Raw genomic sequence first — 8196 nt, 5'->3', positions numbered from 1 at the left:
TGTTTTTAGGAGTAGACAGCGTTCAACAAGGAACATAACCCTTCAAAACCCGCTCCTCGGTGCATAGCAGCACAAATCCAGCCCACCGAACACTAGGCAGCCTTCTGCTGCACCGAAGCTACGAGCACACTCAGAATTGCCACTCATGGAAAGAGAGATGCGTTTCCAAACAACAGCTCAAATCTTGAGAGCTTCACATCTCTTTTCCACCAGCTATGGAGAAATCCTACAATGACTATATTCTTAAGTCTCTTAGGAAGGTTTGGTTCTAATGCTAGATACGTGCATGGGGATGCTTCACAGTGCTACAAGCTTTGGGGCAGCCATGCCTGGCTGGAGCTGGTGAGCTTGGTAGGATTTTTGCAGCTACAGCTTTCTCCTAAACCAGGTTCTGCTCAAATCAAATCTTTCCGTTTCACTTTGAACCCTTGTGTAATGACATTTTTTCCCCTCCGCTGTGCACCACTTTGCATTATTAATTTCAACACGATAGTGCTTCCTATTAAAAATTTCATAATAAATATCATTGCCAAGTGCTGATGAGCAGATGCTAAGCAGCATTTAAAGATTACAGGACCAAGGTAGGTCAAGTTATTTTAGTTCTCCTCTCTGGAATCTAGAAAGCTCTTTTAAGCTGATTTTATGACACAAACTCAATTGCCTGCTTTCATTACTAGAAATTCACCATATATAATCCCTTTGTTTCATGTGACAGCATGCTGAGTGACACATGAGTGTTTCTCTTGCTTCATTTTAATCAACCAGCTGTGGCTGTATTCAATCACCTTTACTGGAGAAAGGGCCTTCACTCACTCTCACTTCACCAGGATAATAAATTAATACGCAGAAGGAGATCAAACCTGTAGACAATTGTACCGCAACGTTCATTCAGACCTATAACAGCAGTCTGTGTTTGCATCAGTGACCCAGAATGCATGTAAAGGGTTTGGATAAGTGCAAAAATAGCAGACAATAAAGCACGTTGCTCTTGAAGTTGAATGGAGCGACACACCATCTGCATGCCAGTTCCAGAAAGCACCCAGGACAGAAGGGCTTTCTGCGTGGAGTATCTAGCTAAACCTAGCAAGAAAGCACAGCGTTCACAAAAGCTCACATTAGCTTTACAAGGCTAACTGCCTTTGGATAAGTCACGCAGACTCACTGCGTCGCTCTCTGGAGGAGTCTCTCTCCATAGGCAGCCCCAAAGTTAACTTTTATGACCTGTCCCGAAAATCTCAGCTTCCAGGTGGACCTGCGTGTGGCACATCCAGCTCAAGGAGTGATTATTTCAGCTGTCATGTAGAGGACAGCATTCGACTCTGAAGTGCTGCCTTAGCAATCAGACCCGGGGGAGCCCTTCTGCTTCTCAAGAAGGGGTAAAATAACTTGAGCCAGCAGAGTTAGGCCTGATCCAAAGTCTGTTGAAATCTGGACGTAGTTATCATCTTCCACAGGTTTTGGGTCAGTCAAGCTAGCCTGGTATTCCATTTTATTCTCCAGTTAGCTTGGCTGCTCCTCTTAATGGCTTTTCCTTCCTGCTTTTAGTCTGCATCTGGCTTTCTCCTAGTTCATGTTCTTACCACCTGCAATGGTTAAAGTTTATGATGGCACAAGTAGCTCAAATGGGAAGGGAAGGAAAGAGCTGTAACAGGTGCCATTCTCATCATTTTTGTACCAGTAGTAAGTGCTAGGGTAAGAAAGTCTGCCAAGAGGCACAGATAGGTCTGGTAGATCTTTTTTAGGAGCTATTACATTGAGATTTGGGAAACCTCACTCTGTTGCTTTTATGCAACAAATCAGTAGTCACAAAGAAGATTCCCTTCTCCTATTCCCATGTGTTTTAGGGGGAAACAGATCAAACCAGAATTAGACACATTAAAGTATGGCCTCTGCGACAATTATAATAGCAAAATATAGAGCAGACTTCAGTTTAATGGTTCTATTCAAGAAGTTTTAGCTCCTAGGGGATGCTTCAGAAACTCAGCTGAACTCAGAGGCATAGGCTTTGATTTTTTTTTTTTCCCCTCCTCCTCCTCAAATTCAGGAAACAATTTAAATTCCAGGAGTCCTAAATTGACCTTGTATTCTCCTCTGCTTGCCTGCTAATTAGAGTTTAACAAGTTGTACTTCTAACCCTTCATAACGGATCCTGAGCAGAAAGCGATGCAAATATAAACTGATAGGATCAGAGAGCTTTGCCCTACCATCCACTTTTACGTAAACCCAGATGGGACATCAACAGGAGTTTTGCAGACAAGGGATGGCCTAAAGCCAAGAAGAAAACAGCACTAATAAATCTTACTGTGGTCACGTTGTTCTGTTAAACTTGCATCCTTTTTGAGGTTTAAAATATTACAGCAATCCCCACTGGGGCAAGGCCCAGGATATAATTTCATTCTGTCCTAATGCCTTCGGCTGACAAGACCGCGAACAAGCAAGTTCTACTCAGGGAAACCAGCAGAGCTGCGGCAAACCAGGAACTTTTGCATCCTCAGAGAGAAACTACGCGTTAGCAAATACAACATACGCTAGCACAGACATTAATTAAAATCAACCTGAAGTTCTCATTTAAGCACTGACAATGCAACATGTCAGTGATTTTTTGCAAAGACCAAAGCAAGATTATCTTAAACACCACCCCACACTCGGTCTTGATTTTCTCCTCTAGCTGAATTTCTGGTTACACCGGGAATTCACGCACCTTGTTAGGCAGCACCTGACACCATCACAGCCTCGCTAACCCAAGGTGCTGAGGTGCCGAGCGTCCACAGCAGGGTGTCTCATCAGAGGCCTCGGTGGGGTCACATGCGATAATCAGGCAGGTCTGGAAGTGCCACAAATCTTTTCCTTCTCCCCAAAGAAACCAGCTTGCTTTGAAAAAAATCAGTATTATCTGTCACTTCAAGATACTCAATAAACATGTACTTGTGACCAAGGGGCTTTTATGCTTTATTTTGGTAAAATATAAGCCAGGGTTTTGAACAGCTTTTCCTCGGATGTTTTTCACTCCTGATGAGGACTCATTCATATGAAAAACTCCGAGATTCAGCACGCTGCATATTGCATAGGATACGGGGAGCTGGGGGGCTACCCCCAAGCCCCTTGAAGGAGGGGGGCAGTTTGCAAAGCTCCAGCAGACCCCAGACGAGCCGTCACGCAGCCGGATCCCTGCGTTTCCTAACCGCGCGCGTCAGCGGTTCCGGCTGGTCAGGGAGGGAAGAAACATTTCTCGATACCACGGGAAAAGAGGCAGCCGAAGAGGCCTCCACGCTGGCACAGCGCTAGGACAGCGCGGGAGCCGCTCACAGGTCTGACACGGGTTTCTACAGCAACCCGCGCTCCCCTGGGCTTTGAACTGCTCCAGGCGCTCTGCTCCGCGTCTGCCGAAGCCGCCGGCTGCGTGCGGCGGCCAAGGGGGCCGCGGTGCCGCACGGTGCCCCCGCGCCCCACGGCCCCGCAGCGGGCGGCCCGGCAGGCGGGCGGCCGCCCGGAGCCGAGCGCGGGCCGCGGGGGCAGAGCCGGGGCTCCCTGCGCCTGCGACGTCCTAGGCCTGCCCCAGCGCCGGGGCCCCAAAACCAGGGCCCAGCCCACGAACAGGAACGTTTTAGTGCTTCATGCAATGAAGGGGGATAAATTCTGGTCCCCTCTAAGCGGGGGCTAGACAAATTTGCCCCCCTTCAGGGAGGAAGAAAAAAAAAAAAAGAATGCAACCCACCACCATGCAAAACGGTTGTCCCGAGACTTCCTAAACAAGTGCCGAGTGTCATGTGGTTCCCACAAAAACAGTCAAGAGCGAGGAGGAAAGTTAATCTTTTTAATTAGAAAATAACCAGCAGGCCTTCAGCCTCGGCCCCTCAGCTCGCCGGAGCGGCAGGCCGGCTGCCGCCTCAGCCGTCGCCACCGTCACCGCCTGGGCTGGCGCCGAGGCGGCGTTTTCTGCGCCCCTCCCTCCAGACCCCGAAGCACGGGAGGAAAAGACAAATAAATAAATAAATAAAGGGGCGGTGGGCGCAAACTGGGACCTCGGGGAGAAGCGGCCCGGGGGGTGGCCCAAGGGAGGGGGGGGCCTCGCCGCCGCCGCGGCTCCGCTCCGCCGCGCGCGGGGGGCCGGGACGCAGCCGTCACCGTGGGGAAGCGGGGGTGCTAGCGCAGCTGCCAGGTTATGATAACCCAGAAATATAGGAGTAAATCCGGCGAGCAGGCCGGATCTGGAAGGCCCCAGAACGGTCTAGATACCAGTGACCACCACATTTCATCAAGTGGCGGGTTACAAATAGCCTGTAAATACCATTTTTCCCATTTGATGAGAGACCCCGGCAGGCCAGAAGCCCTGAACACACCGCCCAGACAGTTGTTTTCCAGCTGTATAAGATTATACTTGCAGCCCGGAGGTATTTACCTACTGCAATTATCCCTGAAGCTGGAAGTAGCTCCAAGACCTTAGAAGCCTTGAAAAAGCTAATTAATGCACTGCCATAAATAATTTGCTCTCTTAGGAGGATATGCACTCTCTAAACAGTAAGTAACAGCTTTCTTTAATGGAAAAAAAGGATGATTTGCCAATGCACATCTATATTTTATTATAGGTATTTCAGTCACTTGTAATTGGTCATAAAGAAAGCAATCTGACTTGTTAGAAAAGGCAAGAAAAGCCACCCTGGTCTAAAACACAGCACATTCCTGCCAGCTGCACGATCCCTGGAAAGCCAACCTAGCTCTGCTCCGCTCTGTCGGTCACAAGCCGCCTCCTCTAGGGAAATCTCGTGCTGAATGAAGAGCCGGTGCAGATCGTCTCTCCCAAGACCCCTTCACAGCTAGCTGCAGGGATAGAGAAAGGTTGAACGGAGCAACCTCTTCCCAGCTTTGAGCCAGGCAGGAGACAACTGCCTTCCTGTCCATGCTGAAGCAGGAGGGAGAAGCCAATTGCGTCGTGTCGCAGAAAAAGAAATCAGCTACGCCCAGGCCCGCGGCTCCGAGGCACGGCAGGATTCCCGCTGCGGACCGCCAGCGACGCCGCCGAGCACAACCACGAAACGGAGAGCTGTTATAAATCACCTGCCTAGCTAGCGCTGCGACCCATGAGCTTTTAGCCTAAGGCAGCCCCCCACGCCGAGGCAGGTTCCCTTTTGTCCGCGGGCTCTGGAGGGCAGGCTTTTGCTTTGGACATAAGCCAAAACTACCAACGCTACTGCAATAGCGTAAGGATTTTAAGTTAAGCATAAAGTTGGTTCCATGGAGGAAGCAATAGACCTGCAAACTCCTTGTCCAAATTTACATCTTGCTAAGTGCAACCTTTTAAAATAGCTAAAGCCAGGGGTACAATTAATTCAGTTCTTCCCAGAGGAGTTTTAGCTCTGTAAAACTCATACAAAAACTCCTATATTTTTTAAGCCTCACAGCTAAACTGCAAACACATTACTAAGGTCCAGTATATCTCTTTGCAATACCCCTCTCACCTGTCCCCCACCCCCCGAAAGGTGATGTTTTGGTGAAAGTTCCCCAGAAAAGTCCTTTTGTACTTCTGCAGATCCATGGGCTACCAGTAGAGACCTTTCATTTCGACAGCAGCTTTGGCACTAGTTGGCAGAGCTCTACTTCCGCAGGGACCTTCGCTGTGCCTGTCCCGAGATTCCCGCAGCAGCGCCAGGGAACAACATCCGCAGCGAAAGCCTCAGCCAGGACTTTTGCTCCCGCACCTGGGCTCCCCAGCAAGACTCAGGGTCTCCTGGAAGATGACACAGTGGAGGAAGGTTCACTTCCTCCCCAGCCTGGATAACTGATATCAACAGGTTGAGGAATCCTTGCATGTAGAAATAGGTGTCATTAGCAAACGAGAAATAAAAGTCTAATCTGTAGCTATACAAACTCTTTTTGAGAATGATAACTATTCTGACTATTCTAACTATTAAAAAAAAAAAAAAAAGAAAAAGAAAGAAAGAAAGAAAGAAAGAAATCAAGCTACTGTAATGCACCAGCTTTGCACGTCACTTCAGGAAAGACCTATGAAACACAGGTCTCCAGAACAAAGCAGGATCAGTTACTCGCTTGCAGTCTCGCATATTTGAATGCCCAGACCCTGTGTGGAAAAATGAGGGTAGAACTCTATTGGAAAGAATTACTGTGCTCTTCATAGCGTTTCTGAGACCTGAATATTGCTGTTTCCTCGGACTTGGATCAGCCTAAGAAAAGACTCTTGCCTCCTGCTGGATCCAGCACCCACCACTAAGAGAGCTTCAGGTAACGCAAACAGAACCCAAAATATTATTGTAAAAATTGTCTTTTCCAAGTCTCTCCTGATGACACCTAACGAGCAAGTGTGGCCCACCAGAAAGTCACCTGAGCAAGGGAGTAGGTCTATTCACAAGGGGATCCTAGCGGCACAGGGGCGGTCAGCTCTGCTCAGGTCACAGGCGCACAGCTAAAGCCCTCAGACAAGTAACAAGCATATGCTGATGTGATCTGCACTTTTCTAACAGTCAGCCAGTTAGCCAAAAAACCCTACTCATATTTGGAGGGATATCACCTGGATTCAGGCATCCCCACCAAATATTAGATCCTGTTTTTGCTCAACAGCCATTAAATACATGAAATATATGTGAATAGCACAGTGCAGCACAGAAACTGAATAGTGTTTCCATCCAAGGGAGCCAGCTGGAGACTCAGCCAGATCGCAGCTCAAGGTTGGTTCGTTCGGATCATGGATACCACTCTTAAGAGCCCTAGATCTAGCTATGTTTAAACAGATTTTCTAAAAATCTGCATTACTGCACATTCCAAGAGTGGTAGCGGTCAGCCAGCTTAAGTTATTGCTTCTGTGTGCTCAGAGCATTTTGGAAACTGAAGGTTGTCTCCTCACTTCCACACTCCAAAAACAACATAGGTGCTAGAATATGGTAATATTTACTCCCATTTTGCCACTTGCTTATATAAGCACATAAAACCTGCAACTCCCAGAACCTGGAGCAGCAGAACAACAGCCATAGCTTTTCATTGCAAAATAAAAGTACCAAAAAAAAAGAAAAAGAAAAGAAAGAAAAAGAAATCCTCATTTCAGTGAGAAAGGTAGTATTGCACAAAAGAGAATCAATAGTGAAATATAGGAAAGCCTTCTTAATTGAAGGCATACTATTTACCTTTGACTTTTAGTAAAAGGTCAGTATCTTTAAGAAAATAGTAACAATAAAACAATCCACACAACAACCAATTTGGTTACGTAACCAGCCAAAAACAAACCAAACCAAAACAGCTTCCCCCCACCCCCCAGAGGGCTAAGCTGTTTATCTTTAGCAGAGACATAGTCATCCAAGGTCTAAGGCAGATTATAAACAGGATGGATGTCCCCAAACACCCTCTCACCTGAGCATCTTGACATGCCTTGGAAAAAGCAACTATTTCTAGTATTGATTTCCCCACTGAAAAGATCCATCGCACTCCTCTGTAGTGCAGTCTTTTCATCTCATCTTTTGCACACCCAGAGCAGAAGCCGAGGAAGACAGCAGTCAGCCACTTACCAGCAGCAGCCTTGCTAACAGCAGTCCCTCCAGACCAGCCTCCTCCAGGTGCACCAAAGCAATTAGTACCCGCACCCACAAACACCTCCTCCTGCATGTGCAGCCTCTTACTCAGGTGTTTAGTGTTAAAGTCAGAGTTAAAGACAGACCTAAGAATAACTCCAAGTGAGGAGCAGCGCAGCCAGTTGAAATGTAAATGCCCTCTTCTTCTCTCAAACAAGGAACAGATGCAAACACTGAGGTAGGGTTTAATGAGGGACCGTTTTCAAAACGTAGCGTCCTAGCATACAGGAACCTCCAGGACTATTTCACCATTGCAGATTTCAGCCTGTTCTGGAAGGATGCAAAAGCCGTTTGCTGAGAGGGCAGTCCTCAGCACAAAGTCTGGACTTCAGTTCCTAACAGCTTATTTAGGAAAAAAAAGGATAAAGAAAGGTGCATTAATGGAAGGCTTGATGCCTCTGTTGGTCTCCTGCCCACAGGGGAGAAGAATGAGATCTTGCACTGAAGGCTTGTTTCGTTGGGACTTTAAGATCCTCTTTGTGGGGGAGGTAGGGGAAATCACTGTTGTGGGGGATTTTTCTTCTTTTTTAAAAAAGCAATGAGAACGAGAATCAGAATGGAATCTAGCTCATAGCCCAGCATTGTATAATGTTTCTTACAAACATCAAGCTTCCCATGCCTG

The sequence above is a fragment of the Rhea pennata genome, chromosome 15 (assembly GCF_028389875.1).
Source record: "Rhea pennata isolate bPtePen1 chromosome 15, bPtePen1.pri, whole genome shotgun sequence".
Classification (NCBI taxonomy): Eukaryota; Metazoa; Chordata; class Aves; order Rheiformes; family Rheidae; genus Rhea; species Rhea pennata.
Note: the sequence above shows the minus strand (reverse complement) of the source record.